At 37.2% G+C, this 21,464-nt stretch overlaps 1 protein-coding gene across 1 annotated transcript in view; it reads left to right on the top strand.

The window, feature by feature from the left end:
• The window catches only part of KCNU1 (potassium calcium-activated channel subfamily U member 1), a 610,139-nt gene that overhangs the window by 382,345 nt on the left and 206,330 nt on the right, over window positions 1-21,464 (top strand). The window contains exons 7-9 of the mRNA XM_085000045.1: window positions 3,881-3,997; window positions 10,735-10,819; window positions 15,824-15,981. The gene's annotated coding sequence lies outside the window, so the exon portion shown is untranslated. The remainder of the gene's footprint in view (window positions 1-3,880; window positions 3,998-10,734; window positions 10,820-15,823; window positions 15,982-21,464) is intronic.

Below are 21,464 nucleotides of genomic sequence, written 5' to 3'. Positions count from 1 at the left end.
AAAATAAAACTGTCATGGAAATGAAGATCTCTTTGGAAACTGCGGAAGAGTCACTTATTAAGGTACAACAAACTAATGGTGGACAGCTTTGAGCAATATGAGCAAATTTAAATGAGAATCACTGAAAAGGATTGGAGGGGAAAAGACACAGCAAGGTATATCTAATTGAAATTTATTACACTTAATAATTTGATAAGAGATGAATCTTCTATCCAATTGCATAATATGATTACACATGAAGCCTTAAAGAAAACCACAATAATTTCTCCCAATTAGACTAAAGACATTTTTTTTATAAAAATGTTGTAAAACTAAAAATGAATAGTAAACTTGAACATAAAAAAAACACCTTCCAACTGGAAATTGTAATAATTCCTCTTAAGTAAACTTTGAGTAAAACTGGCATTGATAATGAAAATACTATATAGAAGAACACACTTTACATGATGCAGTCATCCAGGAGACAATTAGAAGAGAGAAAAGGGTTATAAGAATAGTAGAAGAGGAAGAAACAATTCTGTACTCAATTTTATGCATATGGAATTACCATGATATCAAAAATTAGACAAAGACACAAAAAGAAAATCATAGAAAATATTTCTCATGAATTTAACACGCAAATATTCAATAGAAAATTAGCAAGCCAAATCCAATAATATCCAAAAGAGCTAAACATCATAACTGAGTGGAATTTACTCCAACTATGTCAGGTTGGCTCAATATGAGAAAATCAGTCTATGTAAAGATTGATTTCTTCTAAAGAAGGAATTAACGAAAGAAGAAAAATCATATGATCATATTAATTGACATAGTAAAAACATATGAAAAAAAAGCCCAACACTCATTCATGATAAAAAAATGTGAGCAAGTCAGGAAAGAGGAGAACTACCTCAAATTGATAAAGAACTTCTTCAAAAACCCTACAACTAATGATATTACACTGAATGTGAGACACTGAAGTCTTTCTCCCTGAAATTGGTAATAAGGCAGATGTCTGCCCTTACCAGTCTTATTCAGCATACTACTGAAAGTTTTATTTGCTACTATACGATATGAAAAATAAATGAAACGTGAAGTTTGGAAAGAAGCAAAACTGTCTCTATTGTCAGAGGACATTATTGTTTATGTCAAAAACCCCAAAGTATTTACCAAAAAAACCCTCCTAGGAATAATATTGTCTGCCATATCACAGGATACATGATCAATGTAAAATAATCATAATAATGATTAAAATAATAATAACAATTCACACTTGGAAATCAAAATTAAAATCATAGTACCATTTATAATCATACCAAAGAAAATGAAATTACTGAGAGATATGCTGAGCAAAAGAGGTACAAGATCTTATGTTGGAAGCTATAAAGTTCTGATGAACAAAATCAAGGAAAAATTTTTAAAATGTAGATAGACATATCATTTTCATGGTCTAGAAGATTCAATATAGGAAATTCACTCAAATTGGTCTATAGGTTTAATATAGGTCAATACCTGAGCAACCTGTTTCCTTTTTGTTTTTGTTTTTGTTTTTGTAGAAATAGATAAGATTATTCTAAAATTTCCATGGAAAAGAAAATTTAATAGACTTGGAGAAAATATTTGCAAACTATATATCTGACAAAGAGCAAGTGTCCAAACAACCAATCCAAACAGAAAATAGACAAAAGGTATGAAGAGACATGTCACCCAAGAGAATATACAGATGAAAAATAAACACATGAAAAGATGTTCAATGTCATTGACCATGTAAAGAAATGTAAATTAAAATAATACTAAATGTAAATGCAAATTAATAAAAAAAAATTAAGCCACAATGAGATGTCTTTACACACTTAGAAAAAAATGGCTAAAATTTAAAAAATACTGATAATACCAAATGCTGATAAAATGCATAGAATGTGAATCACTTACACACTACTAGTGGAAATATAAAATAATGTAGTCACCCTGGAAAACAGTTTAGTAATTTCTTAAAGTGCTAAACATGCAACTACCCTAAGAATCAACAATTGCACTTCTAGGTATTTCCTGCAGAGAAATTAAAACATGTTCACACAAAAACTTGGCCAGGTGGAACCAGCAAGAGGGACCTTCCCCCTAAAAGTGGACTGGACTGGGAAGCCTCTTTGCCCTGGTGAGCAAATAGTTCACTGGACAGGTTGTCTTTAAGCAAATTCTTAGAAAGAATTTAAATGCTCATATGTATGGGGATGGTTAAAAATAGACTCCTGTAAGGTTTAAAAGATTGAGATAGTTTTATGTATCCTAATAAGTTATACTCCAAAATATATTAAGCAGTAAAAAAAAAAGTTAAGATCCATTTCTACTTATGTGTTAAATAATATAACACATATAAATCACCTATTTGTATGTATATTACACAGATATAAATATACATGCTTATATACATATGTATGTATATATCAGTACATATTTTTTAAAAATAGCTCAAAAGGAAGATATTCAACATTTTAAATGAATTCCTCTGTTTTTACAAGTTTAAGTTGGGTTTTCTTTTACTTCTAATTGAAAACATTCTAATGTCATACTCTGTGGAATGTATACTTTAGGACAGTTGAGGAACCACATTGCTCTCTATTTCTTCATATCCATAGGTACTATACATATTTGTTGCTACTATAACAGCATAATCTAAGGAACAGAATGGGGTGAATTTACTTCACCCCATTAAATGAACTCTGGGCTTTGGTTTTGAGCAATAATATCAGATCCATTTCTTATCCTAAATATAAGACCAAGAGATTTGTTTCACATATTTTATTTTAGTATCTCCTCTTGAAGCTTAGGAAACTGTAAAAAAGGATTATTTCTAAATTATACTAGATTTTTAAAATACACATAAAGCTTTGCATCTGTATATCATGTGTATCCAGCATACAATTAGAATTTTTAAGTGAAGAGAAACTTTATTTAATCTTCCATCCCCTATTTTTTACACTAGAGAAGTTAAATGACTTGCCTAGATAATAAACTAGTGAGAGGATGATCTAGATTCCTAAATTCACATTTAATATACTTTCCATTATACATATGGACAAATATCTAGTAAAAAAAAAAAAAAAATGTGCTAAAGTACCTTCAAAAGTTGTGTGGATTCCAAGTCCATGAAATGCTGATACATTTCAATCACTCTTGCAAGTGGTCCAGACAACACTGTATGTTTGGAATCTCCACTCTGACCTGTAAAAACAAAACCTGAGGGTTGTGCAAACCAACAACCAACATCCATATAGATATTGCTTAATGGACAGGAACAAATAGCCCATGTTCTCATCAAAGAGCTCTTTGTGATGGCTCCAGAGTAGGCTCATAAATGTAATTTACTCTGTGGCTGTCAAGGCCTCCTGACTAATTGTTCCCAGGTCCCTTGATTGTCTTGAATACGTGGTGTTGACTGGCTTAAATTACCAGATGATGCAATTGAGTAGCTATATAGAATGCATATTTTTCAGAAAAGGCTTGTAAATCTAGATAGTACATCATTTCCATCAAGAAGATAAAACAACATGAAAATGTGTCAGGCTCAGAAATAAACCCTTGCAACCTATCATGAGGAAAGAATAACAGAAATTCTAAAATCTACAGCCAAAATAACCAGATGTTGTATCCTTCTCCAGATTCTGTTTGCTGCATTCTGAGTAAAGTTCCTTGTAATCTTTCAGATCATATGCTTTGTGTATGCCATTGCCATACTGATACTCTGGAGGCAGAATAGCTGAATTGGAATTCTAGCTCCATCACTGTGACCTTGGATGTGTTACCTAGCCTTCTCTGCACAGTGGCATTAATAATTGTTTCAAATCCAGATAGTTATTTTATTTTTGATCCAGCACTCACCCAGTCTGTCTGCATTCAACAGGTGCTCAGTAAATGGATGTCAACCAGACATCAGGCTTTCTGCTCTACTGGGGCCGTGTGTAGTTGAGTAAAACATGGTCTTGGTCTTGCCGTGGAATGGAAGAGAAAAAAAGGTAAGGTAAGTACAATAAAGAGTCAGTCACAGGCTGAGTTCTTCAGGAAGTCAGAGTGGAGTAACATTTTCAATCAAAACTGGGGAAATAACTATTTTAAAAAATAATTTTAAAAAATCAAAATAAAACCTGAAAATTTCTTCATAAAGTGGGAGTGATTTGAGATAAGACATATAAGATGGATAAAATTTTGAAAATGCATGAATGGAGATATAGAACATATTTTTGAGAACATTCCAAAGTCTACTTTGGTTGAAATAAATAGTAGGTGAATGGTGAGAGATCGTGATATAAAAACTAGGCTAGGAATGCATCAAATTGCCATTGTGAGGAATTACTATATGGAGTAAACTAAAACATAATGTTTTGAGCAAAGGAGTCGTGTGATTGCAACTTATCTTTAGGAAAATTAATTTTACCATGATGTATGCATGTATGAAATGGAAAGAAGAAACTGGTAGCAACATTAGGGATGCTGCAGGGAGTATGATCAAACTAATTTCCTGAAGGCAGTGGGCAAGGTGCCTTCCCTCATGGAGCTGACATTTTGGTGGAAGTGATACATAAAATAAACCAATGAATGGCTGATAATACTGTCAGGTCACTGATAAATAAAGCATGGTAAGAGAATGGTGTGTGGTGATGGTTGATATTATATAGAGTGGTGACTAGGGGTACATACTGTGAGAAGATGGATTTTAAGCAAAAACTAAAACAAAATGAAAGTCAGTCTTTGGGACAGAAAAAATATTAGAGTTTTGGGAAAAAAAAGAAGGCAGCCAGAGTGGCCAGAATGGAGTGAGTACCACAGGAAGAGTAGGAGATAAAATGTGAGAGGCAAGGGAAGTTCAGTTCCTGTAAGGCTTTCGTAGAACTTATCCTGAGAAATCAGTGGGGGTGTTTGGATTTCCTCCACGCTCTAGAATTCTTTGACCTTATTGTTTTCTCTCTTACTTTCCCAGCCATTCAGGGAAAGGTAGACAGTAGGACTGCTCTCTCTAGTATTCCATGTTTCACTCTCCTTGATTAAATTGGACTTTCTCTGATGTTATTTTGCTTATTAATTAAACCATTAATGCTCTGGAGTGAGACACCATCCATCATGCATACAGAGCATTCTCCCCTAAAGAGAGTTTACATTGTCCATCATCTAAGGAAGAAAGATGTCCTTGGGCATGAGGCAGACCTTGGAGGCTGGCTTGTGGCAGGTGAGGAAGTATCTAGTATCTCTACTTCTCTGGATTGGGACTTTGGGTCTGGATTTCAGAGTCTAGTTTAGTGGTTCCTGAATGCCAGTTACAACAAAATTACTCAGAACACTTAAAAAAGTAGATTCTCAGGTTCCATGCCTGCTCTACTTAGTCACAATGGGTGGAGAAAAAGGGAAATGGGCATAATTTAAAACTTATTCTGAGCAACCAGGCTGCATGATGACTCTCAAATATAAACCTGACCCTAGAGGCTCACCACCACTATCACATTAATGCATTTGTTCATGACATGCATAGAATAACCATATAAGTGACACAGGCCATGCGTAAATGTAATAGAACAGACCATAAATGTGACACAGAACCTAATTGGAGGAAAGGCTCACTAGGGAACAGATAGAAGACTTAATAGTAAAGGTGAATCTTGGTACCTAAAGAGTAGAATGAAACAAGGTGTTGACGGGGTGGGGTGAATTTTAAGAGGGATTGTATGCAAACATGTTTCAGGAAGCTAAATCTGGCCTGGATACTGTGCATAGATTTGAGAAGGTGATACTGACTAAAAGGGCATCAACTAGAAGGGTCTCATAAGAAAGATGGTGAGAATCTGGATGATGGTGCCAAGATAGAAAAGTACAGATAAATACATAACAAAGTCATTTCTTCATTGAAATTAGTAATTGATTTGCTTTAATCAATTAATCACAGTCATAAAATGTTAGAATTGGGAGTTCCCATTGTGGCTCAGTGGAAACAATCCCAACTAGTATCCACGAGGATGCAGGTTTGATCCCTGGACCCTCCCAGTGAGTTAAGGATCCGGCATTGCTGTGAGCTGTGGTGTAGTTTGCAGACAAGGCTCGGATCCTGCATTGCATTGCTGTGATTGTGGCATAGGCTGGCTGCTGAAGCTCCAGTTCAATCCCTAGCCTGGAAACCTCCATAAGCCGCTTGTGTAGCCCTAAAAAGAAAAAAAGAAAAAAAAGAAAGGAAGGAAGGAAGAGAAAGAAGGAAAGAAAGAAAGAAAGAAAGGAAATTAGAGTTGAAATAGACTCTAAAATTTGTTCCATTCAATTTATTCATTTTACGGATAAACTGGTATCCATACTAAGAAAATGTTTTAACTAAAAATACCCTGTACTTTTATTTATATCTTTTATGAGAAATTCTGGGTAAAATATATGATTTTCTAGGAATATTCACGTACAGTGGACTGAAGATCAACAAAGGAAATATGAATAAAACAATAAATTAAGAAATTTAAAGTAATGCCAAATAACTACTTTCAGAAAAGGTGCCAATTCCAGGTGTTTTTATGAGTTAATTATACCAAATTCTTCTTTAAAAGATATTATGTGAACTATTTTAAAACATAGACAAAAATAGAAATCCGAAACCATGGAATGGATGTAGCATAATCTCAATGCTAAAATCTGACAATGAACTTTAAATAATTTAGAATTTTTAGAATCCAGTTTTATTCATATACATAGATCCAGTTATGCCTATTATTGAAGAATACATCAAAATCAAGTAAGATTCACTCCTGTAATGTAAAACTGGTTCAACCATATTTATAAATTTAATTCAAAACAGTGTTAGACCAGACTTATAAAACCATGATATCATATAATTAGATGTTTAGCAGATATCTGATAAAAGCAACACTATTTTATCTATTTAAATTTTTTTCAAATAAAAAATAAACACGCACTCCAAAAAAAGTAAGACTGAAAATTTACTTTTTTTTTTTTTTGTCTTTTTAGGGCTGCAACTGAGGCACATGGAAGTTCCCAGATTAGGGGTCGAACTAGAGCTGAAGCTGCCACCCTACACCACCGCCACAGCAAGGCCAGATCTGTGTCATTGCTGCAAACTGCACCACAGCTTGTGGTGAAACTGGATCCTTAACCCACTGAGCAGGGCCAGGGATCAAACCTCCGTCCTCATTGATACTAGTCAGATTCATTACTGATGAGCCACAATGGGAATTCTACCCTACCTTTTAAAATGGTATAAACATTATGTAGCTCAAGCAGGGCCATGCACCCCATATTAAAGAGAAATACATCTCATCTTTTGTAATCCAGTAACAAGACAGGCACATATATTTTCACTACTGTTATTCTGCATTGTTGTAGAGGTTTTAATCAATATAATATAGGATTAAAATTAACTTTAGGTATAAGAAACTAAGATTCTAATTTTTCATTATTGTAATAATATTTTCTAATTCCTACATGAAAAACTAAGATAAGCAACTGAAAAAATCATTAGAAATAATCAGAATTTAGTAAATTAGAATCTAATAAATACATGAAAAAAATCTTCCTTGTATATTTACAAGGCAATTAGAAAGTAAATATTTAATAAATCTAGCAATAATTGTAATAATTGCTCACATTTATTAAACAGTTATTACTATGCCAGACATGATAAGTGCCTTTATATATATTATCTCACTTAATACTCTGCTGTAAAATAGTTATTTTTATTAATCCCATTAAAAAACTTACACTGTAGGAAGTTAAGTGATGTGCTTAAGTTTACCTTACTAGTAAGTAACAGTGCAGAAATATGCAAATAAAACTTTACTTAGCAGCCTAAAAGAATGCCTGAATACATTGAGTAATACATTTCTGGATGGGAAGATTTGATATCATAAGATATCAGTTTTCCCAATATACATGTTTATGTTAAATTCTGAGGTTTATTAAAAAGAATAAATAGAGAAGCCTAACTCTAAAAGTTTGCAGCAGGTAAAAATGATACAGTTTGAGAAGAAGCCTCTGTTGTGAATATTATGATTTATAATATAAATCATCAACAGCTATGAAAATGTATTGAATGACTTAGGAAAATATTTATCATACATATTAATGTGAAACATCAAGATGCAATATTTTCTATGAGGCATCATTTCTTACAGGACTGTCTATTTACAGCACTGCCTCATTCTCAGCCCATCTGTCTTTGTGGCTTCCACAGCTGCTCCTAAGAGATCATGCCTTCCAGCTCCTGGAGCATGGTCTTGTGAATCATACTTTTCTCCTTCCTAGATTAAATAATTTTCATAGGTAGGATGTTCCACAGTCTTAAGAATGGTTGTAAATATTCTAGGCTCAAAGTATTTTCCATAAGCTTTATCCCAAAAGTGTGTATATGCATCCCAGATTCTTATTCAGAATTAAGGAGAGCTTTCTCTAGGTTCTGTGTTTGTCAGCAGACGTTGTGGAGTGGCTTCACCTGGACCTTCAGCCTGACCACTTCCTCTCTTACAGTCACCCACTTAGACTACCTTTCCCAGACTTCCTTGCTAGGTGTGGTCATATGGCTAAGTTCTAGCAAGTAAAATGAACAGAGCAACGTCTGCTATCAGACCCTTGGTCTGTCAAGGACTCCCTGCCTTTTCCCTCTTCACTGGCCTGATGTAGACGTCCTTAAAACGGAAGGAGGCTGAACTTCTAAACAGCTGCTGAGAAGGGAGTTGCCCACTAGCTGGGAACACCTGATTTGGACTTAAGGCAAGTGAAAAAAGACCTTCTATGTGTTGAGCCACTGAGGTTTAGAGCAGGTAGCATTGCCCTGATACACATCTCTGTAGTTGCTGTAGTCGTAGGGTAAGATAGAGATTATACACTTACATATCAAAGCAGCAATCTGCCACAGTAGCAGATGGAGAAATTCTCCCAATTAAATGGTCATTTGAGGGTCAAGGACGCTCCTGCTCGGCTTGTTCACCCGCACAGATTGCTAGAGAATCACTTCCTAGCTCCTAGTGATCAGGTGACCACGATTCTTATGGACTATGTGGGCTAGTTTTTACTTTGTTTCTGAAGGAAAAAAAGCAATCTCAATTTCCTTTTTTTTTTTTTTTTTTTTTTTTTTGGTCTTTTTTGCCTTTTCTAGGGCCGCTCCCACGGTGTATGGAGGTCCCCAGGCTAGGGATCCAATCGGAGCTATAGCTGCCAGCCTACACCACAGCCTCAGCATCGCGAGATCTGAGCCTCGTCTGTGACCTACACCACAGCTCATGGCAATGCCGGATCCTTAACCCTCTGAACAAGGGCAGGGACCGAACCCGCAACCTCATGGTTCCTAGTTGGATTCGTTAACCACCATGCCACGACGGGAACTCCTCAGTTTCCTTTAATGAGAGAATGGGATGGTTGATAACAGGACAAAAAAGACACAGTCAAGTGGGACATAACATCTGCTAGCACTGGTCATGGGGACACCCAGACTCTTGGATGCATTTGCTCCCTCTGCTACTGAGTTGCCTTTGGGCCCAGATTTTTCTGTGTTTCACTAAATGCAGGCCAGGCCTCTGTTAGCCGGGCAATGTGTGTAACCTAGTCCCAAATTAGAATGTTTGGGTCATAGAATTTACTGGGTTTTTACGTTACGAGGTGTTTCTATGTGTGGGACACTGCAGTAAGCGTTTTGCCTGCACCATCACATTTAATGCTCAAAGCTATCCTGTAACCAGCCCTATTATTATAAACACAGTCCTACTATTATAACTGTCTTACAACTGAGGTTATATTAAGCTCATTATTAGTGGCCAGCTTCTCAACTAGGGAGAAAAATAACATAATTAGGGAAGGAAAGAAAGAAAGCTAGTATTCTCTTGGTTGGACTGGAAAATATCCCAGTGACTAAGACAGGGAGATACAGAAGGGGAGAGTTACAGCATGGATAAAGAATACCTGCCTTCTATCAGAAGAAATCTTACTTATATTGTCACTGTTACTGATTTTTAATCTTTAATGTGGTTTGCTGTCCCATTTTCCTGGTTATGAAGAATCCACTCACACATAGGGAGAAAGACCCTTTGTGTACCAAGGGGAAAACTCAGCTTTTCTCGACTCTTCCAAAAGCTTACAATTCATTTTATGCCATGTGGATAATAGATGGACATATTAAATAGATGTGAGTGGAATTCCCTTTTTAGGTATACAACTGGAGGACAAATTAAAACGTCTGGCTATTAGCTTATAGGTCATGACTCCATGGGTGTAAGCAGAATTGATTTGAGACTCCGTCACCCATCTTCTCTCTCTTTTTTATTTTTTATTTTTTTGTCTTTTTAGGGCCGCACCCACAGCATATGAAGGTTCCCAGGCTGGGGGTCGAATTGGAGCTGTAGCTGCTGGCCTACACTACAGCCACAGCCACCCTGGATCTGAGCCACATCCGTGACCTACACACAGCTCATGGCAATGCCAGATCCTTAACCCACTCAGCAAGGCCAGGGATTGAACCTGCATCCTCATGGATGCTAGTCAAATTCATTTCTGCTGAGCCACGATGGAAACTTCCTTCGCTCCTCCTCTTTAATGTGCAGAAGAGATGAAATATATGAGTAGGTAGAGTCCTCAGTCTGCACCCCTCTCCACCCCACCAAACAATTTACTTGTTGGAATTATAACTCCAAAACTCAGTGCTCTATCACCAACCCCTTCTACTTTTATTTTCAAAGAAATATACTGGGTGATATGGCATATCCTAAAAGTGTTCTTTTCTTGTAGACCTTGGCTCTACTAATCTAAAAATAGAGGAGGTACAAGATGCTACCCTAAAGTTCTTCAGGAAAGAAAGTTTGTTCTCCTTCAGGTATGTATCAGCCTCTGTCACCAAACATAAGTCTCTGTGTCACCACAGACTTTCCAAATGTTGGAAAATTGCATAGTGTTACAGTAGCTGATTTGCTGTGTGTGCCTGCACATGTTTGTATGTGGGTGTGGTAGTGGGTGTGTGTTATGTTTGTTTTTTTCTCTCTCCAAGAATTTCAAGGGAATTGGGAACAGCAAAATCACTATTTTAAACAGAAACTTAACACTTTATTTTGAGAGAAGGCTTAAAATTGTGATATTTTTCAACATGAATTATCTTAGTTTCAAGGCCCTTGAGATAGTCCCAATTTGATTGTTTGCACTTTGATCCAAATCTCTTAAATCCTAGTTATGTGTTTGTTTGTTTGTTTGTTTATAGCATGTGGAAGTTCTCCAGCCAGCCACAGCTGTGACCTATGCCACAGCTGCAGCAACACTGGATCCTTTAACCCAGACCTCAGCAGGAACCTGTGAAGGTCTTAAATCCTATTTAAACAGGGAAATGATCTGCTATTGCTAGAGTACATGTTTCTCTTGGCCCACATCATCTGGTGTCCTATTGAAAACACTGTGAAAAGCTCCAGACACCTTGGTGCTAATGGACAACTTCACATTCAGTGATGGAAGGCATTCTCTTAAAAGACTCAGGAGCTCCCTTTCAGGAGTGGGGTGAATCAAGCTTAATTTACATTTCTGAACCTATTGTCTGCATCATTGTATGCTGACACAATGGAGTTTCTAAGAGACAACCAAAATAACATAGTAAAGCACAAATTTAATGCAAGTAAAAGCCCAGAATGGCCATGATTAATTACCACTAAACCTGGAAGGAAGAGGGGAGGATGGCAGGAATTGGTTTAATTAATCACTTTGTTTATAATTAATAAAATTCCTCTAAGCTTGGTAAGAAAGAAGAAATGACAGAGAAAAAATAGTGTTTGCTATTCAGGAAATTGACTCAAGCTCTTAATCTGGAGAATAACTGAGGCATTTTCGAGTCATTTGCTTTTATCTCACTTTATTTTTTAAAAGTAAACAAAGTTGACTTTATTCCTCTATTTTTGGTGAAAGAGATGGCAGTGCAGTATGGAGGTTTCAAAGATCTTGCAAAGAGGTGGCTATCTCATGTTGGTTGTATGCGGCTTACATGGTGTGCTAGCCTTCCTCTTGATATGTTCATTAAATTTCTTCAGAGACAGGCTGCATTTAGAGTTTGGGGGTAAAAGAATTTAGTAATGATACAGTGAATTTGATCAGTGGATATAACCAAACCAGACAGCTCCAACCCCAAACTGCATGGTTTCAGCTTGAGTAATCTACTCACCCAGGTGGCACCCTAAATGAACCAACTGATGGAAAACTACCTTTCTTATCTTGAGATGGTAGAAAGGACCCAAAAGATCAACTTTAAGCTTATTAGGAAAATGGTGGCATAAATTTGGGGCAGCTTTTATTTCTCTAGAGTGAATTGCATCAAAGTGAGAGCCAGAGGATGCTCAAGAGTCCATAGCTCCTGCTGTACACAGCACAGGCTGCCCCGTAGTCTACCCTACATGCCTTCCCCCCAAAGCCTCTTGACCTTGTACTCAGGGAAGAATAACATTAATAAGCACTACGACAGCAGTAGCTAGTGACTGATGAAAGCTTTCTGTTTTTCAGACCCACTGTTTTTATGTATGATCTCACTTGACTTTTTGAATTGTCGCAATAACCCCCTCAGGTCCTAACAACTAGGAATGTGTAGGGTCAGAACTTGAATTCATGCAAGATCACTAAGAGAAAAAAAAATCTTAATTTTATAGAGCTATTTATGATATGGTAATCACTGATAGTTGCTAATCTAAAGCATAAACATAAAAATAAGTACAATTGGTACTATTTACAATCAATGGCTGGTGATTATCTCTTATTTGAGGTCCCTCAAAATAAAATTTAGACAGTAGAATCATTAATGCAATCTACCCCTTCCAAGACTTTCATCACAACTGAATGTTTCAATCCATTTGTGCTACAGAAATATCTTAAGAGATTCACATTCCAGAATAAAAATCTGACCTGTCACCTCACTGCAGATATCACTTAGGCAATCAAACAATGCAATGACCGTGAATATTATTTGTGCTTGTGTGGGGAGTCTTTAAGGAGAACAACCAGAATTAAAGAGTATTTCTAAGGTGAAACAGGAATGAACACAGAGTAGACTAACTTATTTTTAAGCAGGTTAGTTTCTCATGTCAACTCATAAAACGAAAATCACATACATTGAAAATTACCTGTAAAAATCTCTTAGGAAAATAATGGGTTGGCAACTATACCATCTCACAACTCCAACATACCAGCACTGGATCAGACAGGTTTTCTTCATTCAGACACAAAGGAAGGAGTTGGCTTTGCTTAGGAATATGTTGTCTGAATAGTGTTTACCTCTTAAAAAATGGAATGCCATTGGATGTGGCTAAACTTTCACATCCTGTCCTTAACTCTGAAACAAATGCTTTTTGAGTGGTTATTTCAGTGTCACTACTTAAATTCTCAGTTTTCTCTGCATCACCTCTTCTCTCTCTCTCTTTTTTTTCCCTTGGCTTTCTATGTTCCTCTGACAAGTGCATTTGATAGAATTCATTAAAATTAAAAGGGCATATGACAATCCAATTAAAAACTGGGCCAGAAACTTTAACCCACACCTTACCAAAGAAGATAAACAGATGGCAAATAAACATATGAAAAGATGCTCCACATCAAATGTCATCAGGGAAATAAAGATGGAAACAACAAGGAGATACCACTCTATACCTATTAGAATGACCAAAATTCAGAACACTGACAATACCAAATCCTTTGATGATGTGGAGCAAAGTTAACTCTGACTCACTGCTAGTGTGAATGCAAAGTGGCATAGCTGCTTTGGAAGTCAGCTTGGTGGTTTCTTATAAAACTAAGCATTACTCTTAAACTATGTGGTCTAGTAATTGCACTCCTTGATATTTACTCAAAGTAATTGAAATAAAAATAAAAATCTGCAATTGGATGTTTGTGGAAGTTTTATTCATAGTTGCTAAAACTTAGAAGCAACCAAGATGTCCTTCAGTAGGTGACTGAATAAAGAAACTGTAGTACTTCTGGATAGTGGGCTATTATTCAGCACCAACAAGCCATGAGCTTGTTAAACTCATGCAAGTTTTTGCTTGAAAAATCTTAGAGAAACCACTTCTCCTTGAAACTGCCATAAAGCTCTCCGAACTTTGGCCTCATCTTCCTAGTGCTGTATCATTTTCTTCTTGTGTCAGACTTCTCTGTGTCTATGTCTTAGTTCTCTCATTCTCAATAAGTCCCTTGAGTTTTTAAATTAGAAATCAAGTCTTAGTCATCTTTGTTCCAGCTTCACCTCCAATCTATTCATCCATACTTCCCTCCTGTCAGAAGCCCAGGCAGACATGATGAATGAGTAACTGTTAGGGCTGGGCATACTTCTCTCACCCTCATAGTCTCCTTTTGCAAAAGAAAGAGCTATGGCAGCAATAGAAGGCTAAGAACTAGTTAATACAAGACAATGGAATGAAGGCTGTCTTTTGGTAGATGCTTCTGGGTCTGATTGATATCAAGACTTAGTTCTGTCTGGTCTGAGTATATTGAACTGAGAGTTGATAAAACTCTCACTAGAGAATATTGTCATAGCTAACACACACTTGTCTTTACTAGTGTCAGTGACAAGCATCTTGTGTGCGTTTGCTGATTCTTCATAGTAATCTGATTTCCTTTTACATCTGAGAAGACTCAGTTGTAGAGAGGTTACATAACTTATCCAAGATCACACAGCTAAGTAGAAGATCTGGAAGTAAAATCCATGTCCGTCTGACTCAAAGCTTAAACTTTTAACCACAATTCACCTTTCTTTAGAACCTTTTTTTTTTGTCTGACATCAGAACCCAGCTGCTTCTCCATGGTAGAAGAGCAGTAAAGCCCCATTCTCTGAAAATTTATTTAAAGCAAGGCTTCTAAACCTTAGCAAAATTGGCATTTTTGGCTGCATAATTCTTTGTTATCGGAGTCTGGCTTGTGCACTGCAGACTATTTAGCAGTATTCTAGCCTCATCTTCTATATGCCACTCATATTCCCAAACATCTCTCCTACCTCCATTTTTGGCAACCAAAAATGTTTCCAGTTATTGCCAAATCACCCCTGCCAAAAATCATTTGTTTTAAAGGAAGTGAAATCCTCCTTGTTAGGATAGCATACCTCAATCACAACTCAAGCAAACTGCTAAATAGAAAGATATTTTTGGAGAAGGAACTTAGATGAAAACAGTTCATTGCAGCTGTGTAGCCATTAGGGCAGAATTTCCAGAAATTTTTTTTTTTTTAACATTCAGGACTTTCTAGGAAATGTGTATCAGAATCTGGGACAGTGGTTAGGGGAACTGGGGCAGTAAGAGAAATCTTCCCTCAAGAGATACATAAGGACCAGAGGCATTCTTAAGATACTTAGTACAGGGAGAGCCAACTTCCAGCATTTCTACCTTAACAAAATCCAGTTAAAATGGCCATTGAGATGGCTCTTTCAGTGGAATAGTCATGAAGGAGCACTTGAACAGGAAATGTGTGGAAAAAGAGGGAGGCCATTCTAAATTTGCCATGGCAACAAGGCTAGGTGTTTTAATAGATTACTCACTTGTGAATTTCAGTTTTTGTTATTTTTTTAAATTAGTAGTAGGGGAGCTCTCTTACAAACCTCTCATCTTCCATCACTACAAGTAATGGAAGCATAGCTCTTGGCCTTGGATAATTCTGATGTAACACCCAATAAAAGATTAGAAATAACTAATGTCTAAACAAAGGATGGATTAAGTGAATTCACAGAGGGACATTTGCAGTTCTGAAAGGGACAAAAGCTGAAAAGTCAAGAATGTTTTAAAAGTTCTAATGGTTGTAGAAACAGAGGCAGTAACCTTGGAATTCTGAGCTTTGAGTGGAAGTATTGAAGGCTCTTTTCTTATTACCACCTCAGATTTTATCTTGTGGCCATCACCCTGGTGTTCCTGCCCAAGAGAAGAAATTTCATTATAAAAAATGTAAACTTCAGCTGACCCCAGTTTTGATCAACAAATACAAGGGAACCATAAAAAGTACTAGTTGTATCAGGAAAGGCAGCCCTGTGTTCTCCTGGTAAGTTCTTGTTTACATTTTTTAAGAATGTTGATTTTGAAACCTACTGGTGCAATGAGAACGTTTTGGAAATTATGTGGGAAAAATCCTAGCTTCTGCCCTTATCAGCTCTGTGACTTAGAACATGCCACTCAGTTTCTTTCAATCTCCTCTGTAAGGAGACAGTAACAATATCTGCACTTGAAGAGTTGCTGAAGTGAAGGGTAATGTGGTTTATTTTCTCCTCTTTTCCCTTTACGGCTTTTCCATGTTTGTCAGGAATGGTATAAGCTATTTAAAGACATCATAGGTGCTGTTATTCCAGTACAAGGTGGTTTCTCTCCCTTTCTGTTTATTCATAGCTGCATTCATTCACCCAGTAGATTGATTTTTCTCTGCTGCCAGCCAGCAGTTACAAACAGAAAGAAGTCCTGAATACTATCCTCCATCTACTTTGGGAAGCTCTTTCATACACTTTGTGCTGTACAAATATCTATTATTTTCTGTTACTTATGCTGCTGTCATTTCTATGATACCTCACATAGCTTATGCTTTGTCAAAGCATTCAAATTTCATCTGCTGACATGCTTTGGCATCCTCGGAGAATCTGGGAGGCCATGTACTGAGCTGTCCACAAAAGGCTCAGCAGCTCCCTCATGTTCATCATTCTCCCATTTCCTGCCCTGGCCTTCCCAGGTTCTACAGTCTAACAGCCGGTAAAAATAGAATAGAGCAGTGATATATGGGAAGAAAAGGAATTGCTTACCAAGATGATATTTTTGATTCCAGGATGCCATTTAAAGGATGTTTAGCTGAATTCAAATTTTACTAGGGTCTCTGTTATCTTAAAAATCTGTTATTTTGTTCTGTCCCAAGATATGTGCTGACAGCAAGTGGCATTTCTCAGTCACCGTCCCAGAGATATATGTGGGGAAATCCTTAGAACAAGGAGGCTGAGAGTCAGTCTCCCTCAGTCCAAATAACCTATGAATTAGGGAATGCTTTTAAGCATGAGTTCTCTAGATCCGTAGGATTCTTTAGAAATGCCTGTGAGAGACCACCTTGAAAAACCAGGTAAGGGGACTGAGTGTAGGGCTTCGGGCTTTTCATACCCACTTAAATCAGAGCAGCTCAGAGTTAATCTATTTTTAATATATTAGAATTATTCATGAGATTTTTTAGAAAACAGTTGTATTACCAAAAAGACGCTTGAGCGCATTTGAATTGGTGCCTTTGGGGCTTTATGTGGAAACCTCCAATCCATTCCCAGACTGGATGGAGGCACTTGTGGTTTTTGAAAATCTGACTTAAATAGTTACGAAAATGCAAAGGATGTTCAGGGGAAAGAATTAAAGTAGTCACAACTTGGCAAGGCATGAGGAACCAGAAAACTTGTGGAATCCAACCATTACTTTCTATCATTTTCTTCATGGCAACATTCAAAATCAAAAACTTTGTGTTCCTCAGTGTCTTTACTTCCTCCCCTCTCATCCACAGTTTAATCCAGTCTTACCTGACTTCCATCCTCATCAATCCCCTAAAACCAAAATCCTCCTTTTAATGAAATGAAATGAATATTTTTCAGTCCTTATCTCACTTGGTATCTCAGCAACATTTGATACTACTTGCTCCTTCTTGAAACTATGCTGATCCATTAGACTCCATGGTCTCACATGCCTCCGGTTGTCCTTTTGCCCAGAGGATGCCTTGTTTTGCTCTCATCCCATCAGTGTTGTTCTGGGTTATCTTGTCTCAGTGTTATCTTCTTCAGTGAACACATTCACTCCTGTGATTTCAATTACATCCAATTTCTAATGACTCTTAAGTGTTTCTTCCAACCCTGGGTAGTAGATTCACCATCTCCATTTGTACTTCCCACAAGCACTTCAATTTCGAAATGTCCAAAGTCTATTTTATCATCTTCCCTATAACCTAATCTTGTATGTTTTAGCATAGTCATGACTGCCACCCTCTGCATAGTTGCCCAAGCCAGAAACCTTGGCATCATCCTTGACTCCAGAATCTTCAACTTAACCTTCTCCCTCCCCCTCACTCATGTGCAATTGATCATGGCAGCACCCTGTGGATTCTAAAGTTGTTCTCATATCTTTCTGCTTGCCTTCTTGCCCATTTCAAGTTATCAGTTTCAACCATCCATGTCTGTCATCCAAATGAAGCATGACCTCTAAGCTGGTCCCCAGCATTTAGTTGTGCGTCACAGTACTTTAGGCAAATCAGTATTCGTAAAACACAAATTTAATTAGATCTATGCTTTAACATAGATTAATGGTCTCTCACTTTTCTTTGCTATACTCAAACTTAATATGGAGTATAAGACAGTGTATACAATTATTCCATATTTGCTCTAAAGCCTTGTCTCTTAGTAGTCTGTCAAAATGTGGATTACATATGTTCCTTGTTCTATGGCATTTCCATGGATTACTCTTGCCTTTTGCTGGAATGATGTTCCAGTGAAGGCAAGAGTTACTTAATTCACCACATGGTTCCTTAATTAACCATGGCATAATCTTCAAATCTCAGTGTACACATTATTTCTGCAAAAAATGCTCACTATTGGAGTGGCACAGTGGAAACAAATCTGACTAGGAACTGTGAGGTTTCAGGTTCAATCCCTGGCCTCAATCAGTGGGTTAAGGATTTAACATTGCTGTGAGCTGTGGTGTAGGTTGCAGATGTGGCTCAGATCTAATGCTGCTATGGCTGTGGTGTAGGCTGGCAGCTGTAGCTCCAGTTTGACCCCTAGCCTGGGAACCTCCATATGCCATGAGTAAGGCCCTAAAAACCTAAAAAAAAGGGGTTCACTATTTCCCCAAACTTTGGCAAATTTCCCAGCCATGTGCTTCCATAGCCATTCTTCCTATCTGTGTATGAGGACATATTCCATTGAGTTGCTATTGTGTTTACCTTTTCTACCCCCATCTAAACTCTAGGCTTAAGGAATACAGAAATCTGTTATATCCCCAGCACTTAGCAGTGTGCTTGGCATTTGGTGAAGAATGCCCAATTAATGAACAAATGAAAGGTCTTGAGAAAATAAAAGGGAAAGTGTCTTAGATTAGAGACTCAAGATAGTTGGCATTTGGGGTATATAAAAAGAAGGGACTAAAAATTAGGCAAATGGTGGGGAATTTGGTTCCATCATGAAAGGGCTCATTCAACGTGATTTGGAGTATGAGCCTGGAAGTCATCTAAGGTAAGTTATGCATTGATTTAAGGAGTTCTGGAATTGACTACTTAGATGCCAAACTAGGCTCAATTTTTTAACTGGACATCTGGGACTGATATGGGAGAATAAATGTTGAAAAAGGTCAACCTGAAAAGTAACAGAGACTCCCAAATATAACCCCTAAGCTTCTGGTAGGGGACCATACTCAATAAGTAACTACTCAACAAATATCTTCCATAATCAAAGCTATGCCAGGCCCTAAGGATTCAAAAAAGAGGAAGCCATATTTCTTGATTTAATGAGTTCATGATATTGAGAGGGAAACCATCACAAACAACAAGGACTCACTGCCCTAAAGTGGTAAGCACAAAAGCAAAAACAAATTGTACACAGAAGAGAAGCACTAACTTTACTTCTGTGGGATAATTCCCAGAAGATATGACAATTGAATTAAGGTATGAAGAACATATGAGTAGAATTTAATATGACACAGGAGAGAGGTAGGGGAACCTTAGGTAATTCTGGGCAGAGAAAGCAGCAATCCTGAGGCAAGAATCTTTAGGAAAACAGGGTATATTTAGGACTGGCAAGCAGACTCATGATACCAGTCATAAAATCCACAGAGGGTAGTGCAAGGTATTGAGGAGGAAGGGCCAGTAAAACTCAGACTGTGACCCTCATATTAAAGTGACTGAAGGCATTGAGGAGATATGTTATAACGAAGTTAGTAATATAATTTGGTATAAATTTGTAGAAAAATTTCTTCAATTGAGTAGAAAATAACAAAACTAAAAGTGCCTAGGTGAGCAAAGACAACTTCAAGGGTCTTTGAATAACTTTTTTTTCATTTTTTAAAGTTTTATTGAAGTATAGTTGATTACAAATTTGCAATAATTTCTGCTGTATAACAAAGTGATTCAGTTATATGTATACACACATTAATTCTTTTTCAGATTATTTTCCCATATAGATTATCAGAGAATATTGGGTAGAGTTCCCTGTGCTTTACTTCAGGTAGCCACTGGCCAGTCATTCCATTACCACAGTGTGCATATGCCAATCCCACACCCCTTGTTCTTCCCTCCTCCCCAACCACCTGTCCCCTTTGGTAGTCATAAATTGATTACTGAGGCACTATTTGTAGGAAACTCCAGGATTTGGAGAAGTAGAGATTGTACCTCAGCTATCCTGTGTCAACACATCCACCTGCCATACACACAGCCTCCCCTTCCCAACACACACCCTAGTCCATCACATCTCTGAGTGAACCACAAACCTGTTGGCAACTTTAAATTTAAACAGCTCATAGAGATGATGGGGGAGTGGTAGGGTTGGTGTATGTGGCAGGTAGGTATGCTCATGGAGAGTATCTGAGGTACAATCTCTGCCTCTCCAAATCCTGGATTTTCTTACGAGTGGTGCCTTAGTAATCTTACTCTTCCACACAGTTTGGGAAGGTCAGATTTCTGAGCTAATTTGATGAGGTAAAGGGGAATTTACAGGAAAAGATAATGAAGCCTATTCCGTGAAATAAAACAAAGTATCACTTAATCTTTAAAATGATTCTGTGCAATCTAGGTAAATCCATCTGCCAGGTTTCATCTTGTTACTTCAGAGCAGCTTCCTTGATGCTAGGGCAGTATTTTCCTTCAACATATTACATATGAAATATTAAAATCCCAGGTACAGTCAGAATGCTAAGATCAATGCATTTGTTAAAATATCCATAGAGCAAGAACAGCTGGTTTGTTCCCTTCCCTGGAAAAAAAAAAAAAAAAAAAGTCTTCTTGAATATTCCTGGCAGATCTGTCATCTCTTCTTCAAGCCAAGTGACAAGTGAGTTATACAATGGGGCTTCAAAAGGTTCTTACCATATTGCATAGCAGATGCTCTGAAACTATTATTCAGAGAGTGTGCCCAGACCCCCTATTGCCCTCTGAGTCCCTGGAAGCAATTTATGACCTACTCTCTCTTTGCATCAGTTACGTTATGACTACATTAATCCAGAAGATGCATTAACCTCACCTCTACTTCAGTTTCTCTGAAGCCTCATCCCCCCCACACACATACCTCACATCTCACTGCCGTACATACACATTATGCTCTTTTATGTACTGTCTAAAACAGGACTATTTCAGAAATGTATTAGTGCCGAAATGACCAGTTTGATATATACTGAACTTTTACCTAATTCACTAGTTCTGGTCCTTTCTGCTTTTGTGCCACCATAAATCCGCCAGCCCCTTTCATGTTGGAGGATAATGATATTTCCTCTCATTTCTGTTTCATCTTATTTCCCAATCAATCTCACCTTAAA

The sequence above is a fragment of the Sus scrofa genome, chromosome 15 (assembly GCF_054392235.1).
Source record: "Sus scrofa isolate SSC_HxYL_T2T_F1_AM1 chromosome 15, Sscrofa_HxYL_maternal_Yorkshire_Landrace_v2.0, whole genome shotgun sequence".
Taxonomy (NCBI): domain Eukaryota; kingdom Metazoa; phylum Chordata; class Mammalia; order Artiodactyla; family Suidae; genus Sus; species Sus scrofa.
Note: the sequence above shows the minus strand (reverse complement) of the source record. Positions and strands in the feature narration are given on the sequence as shown.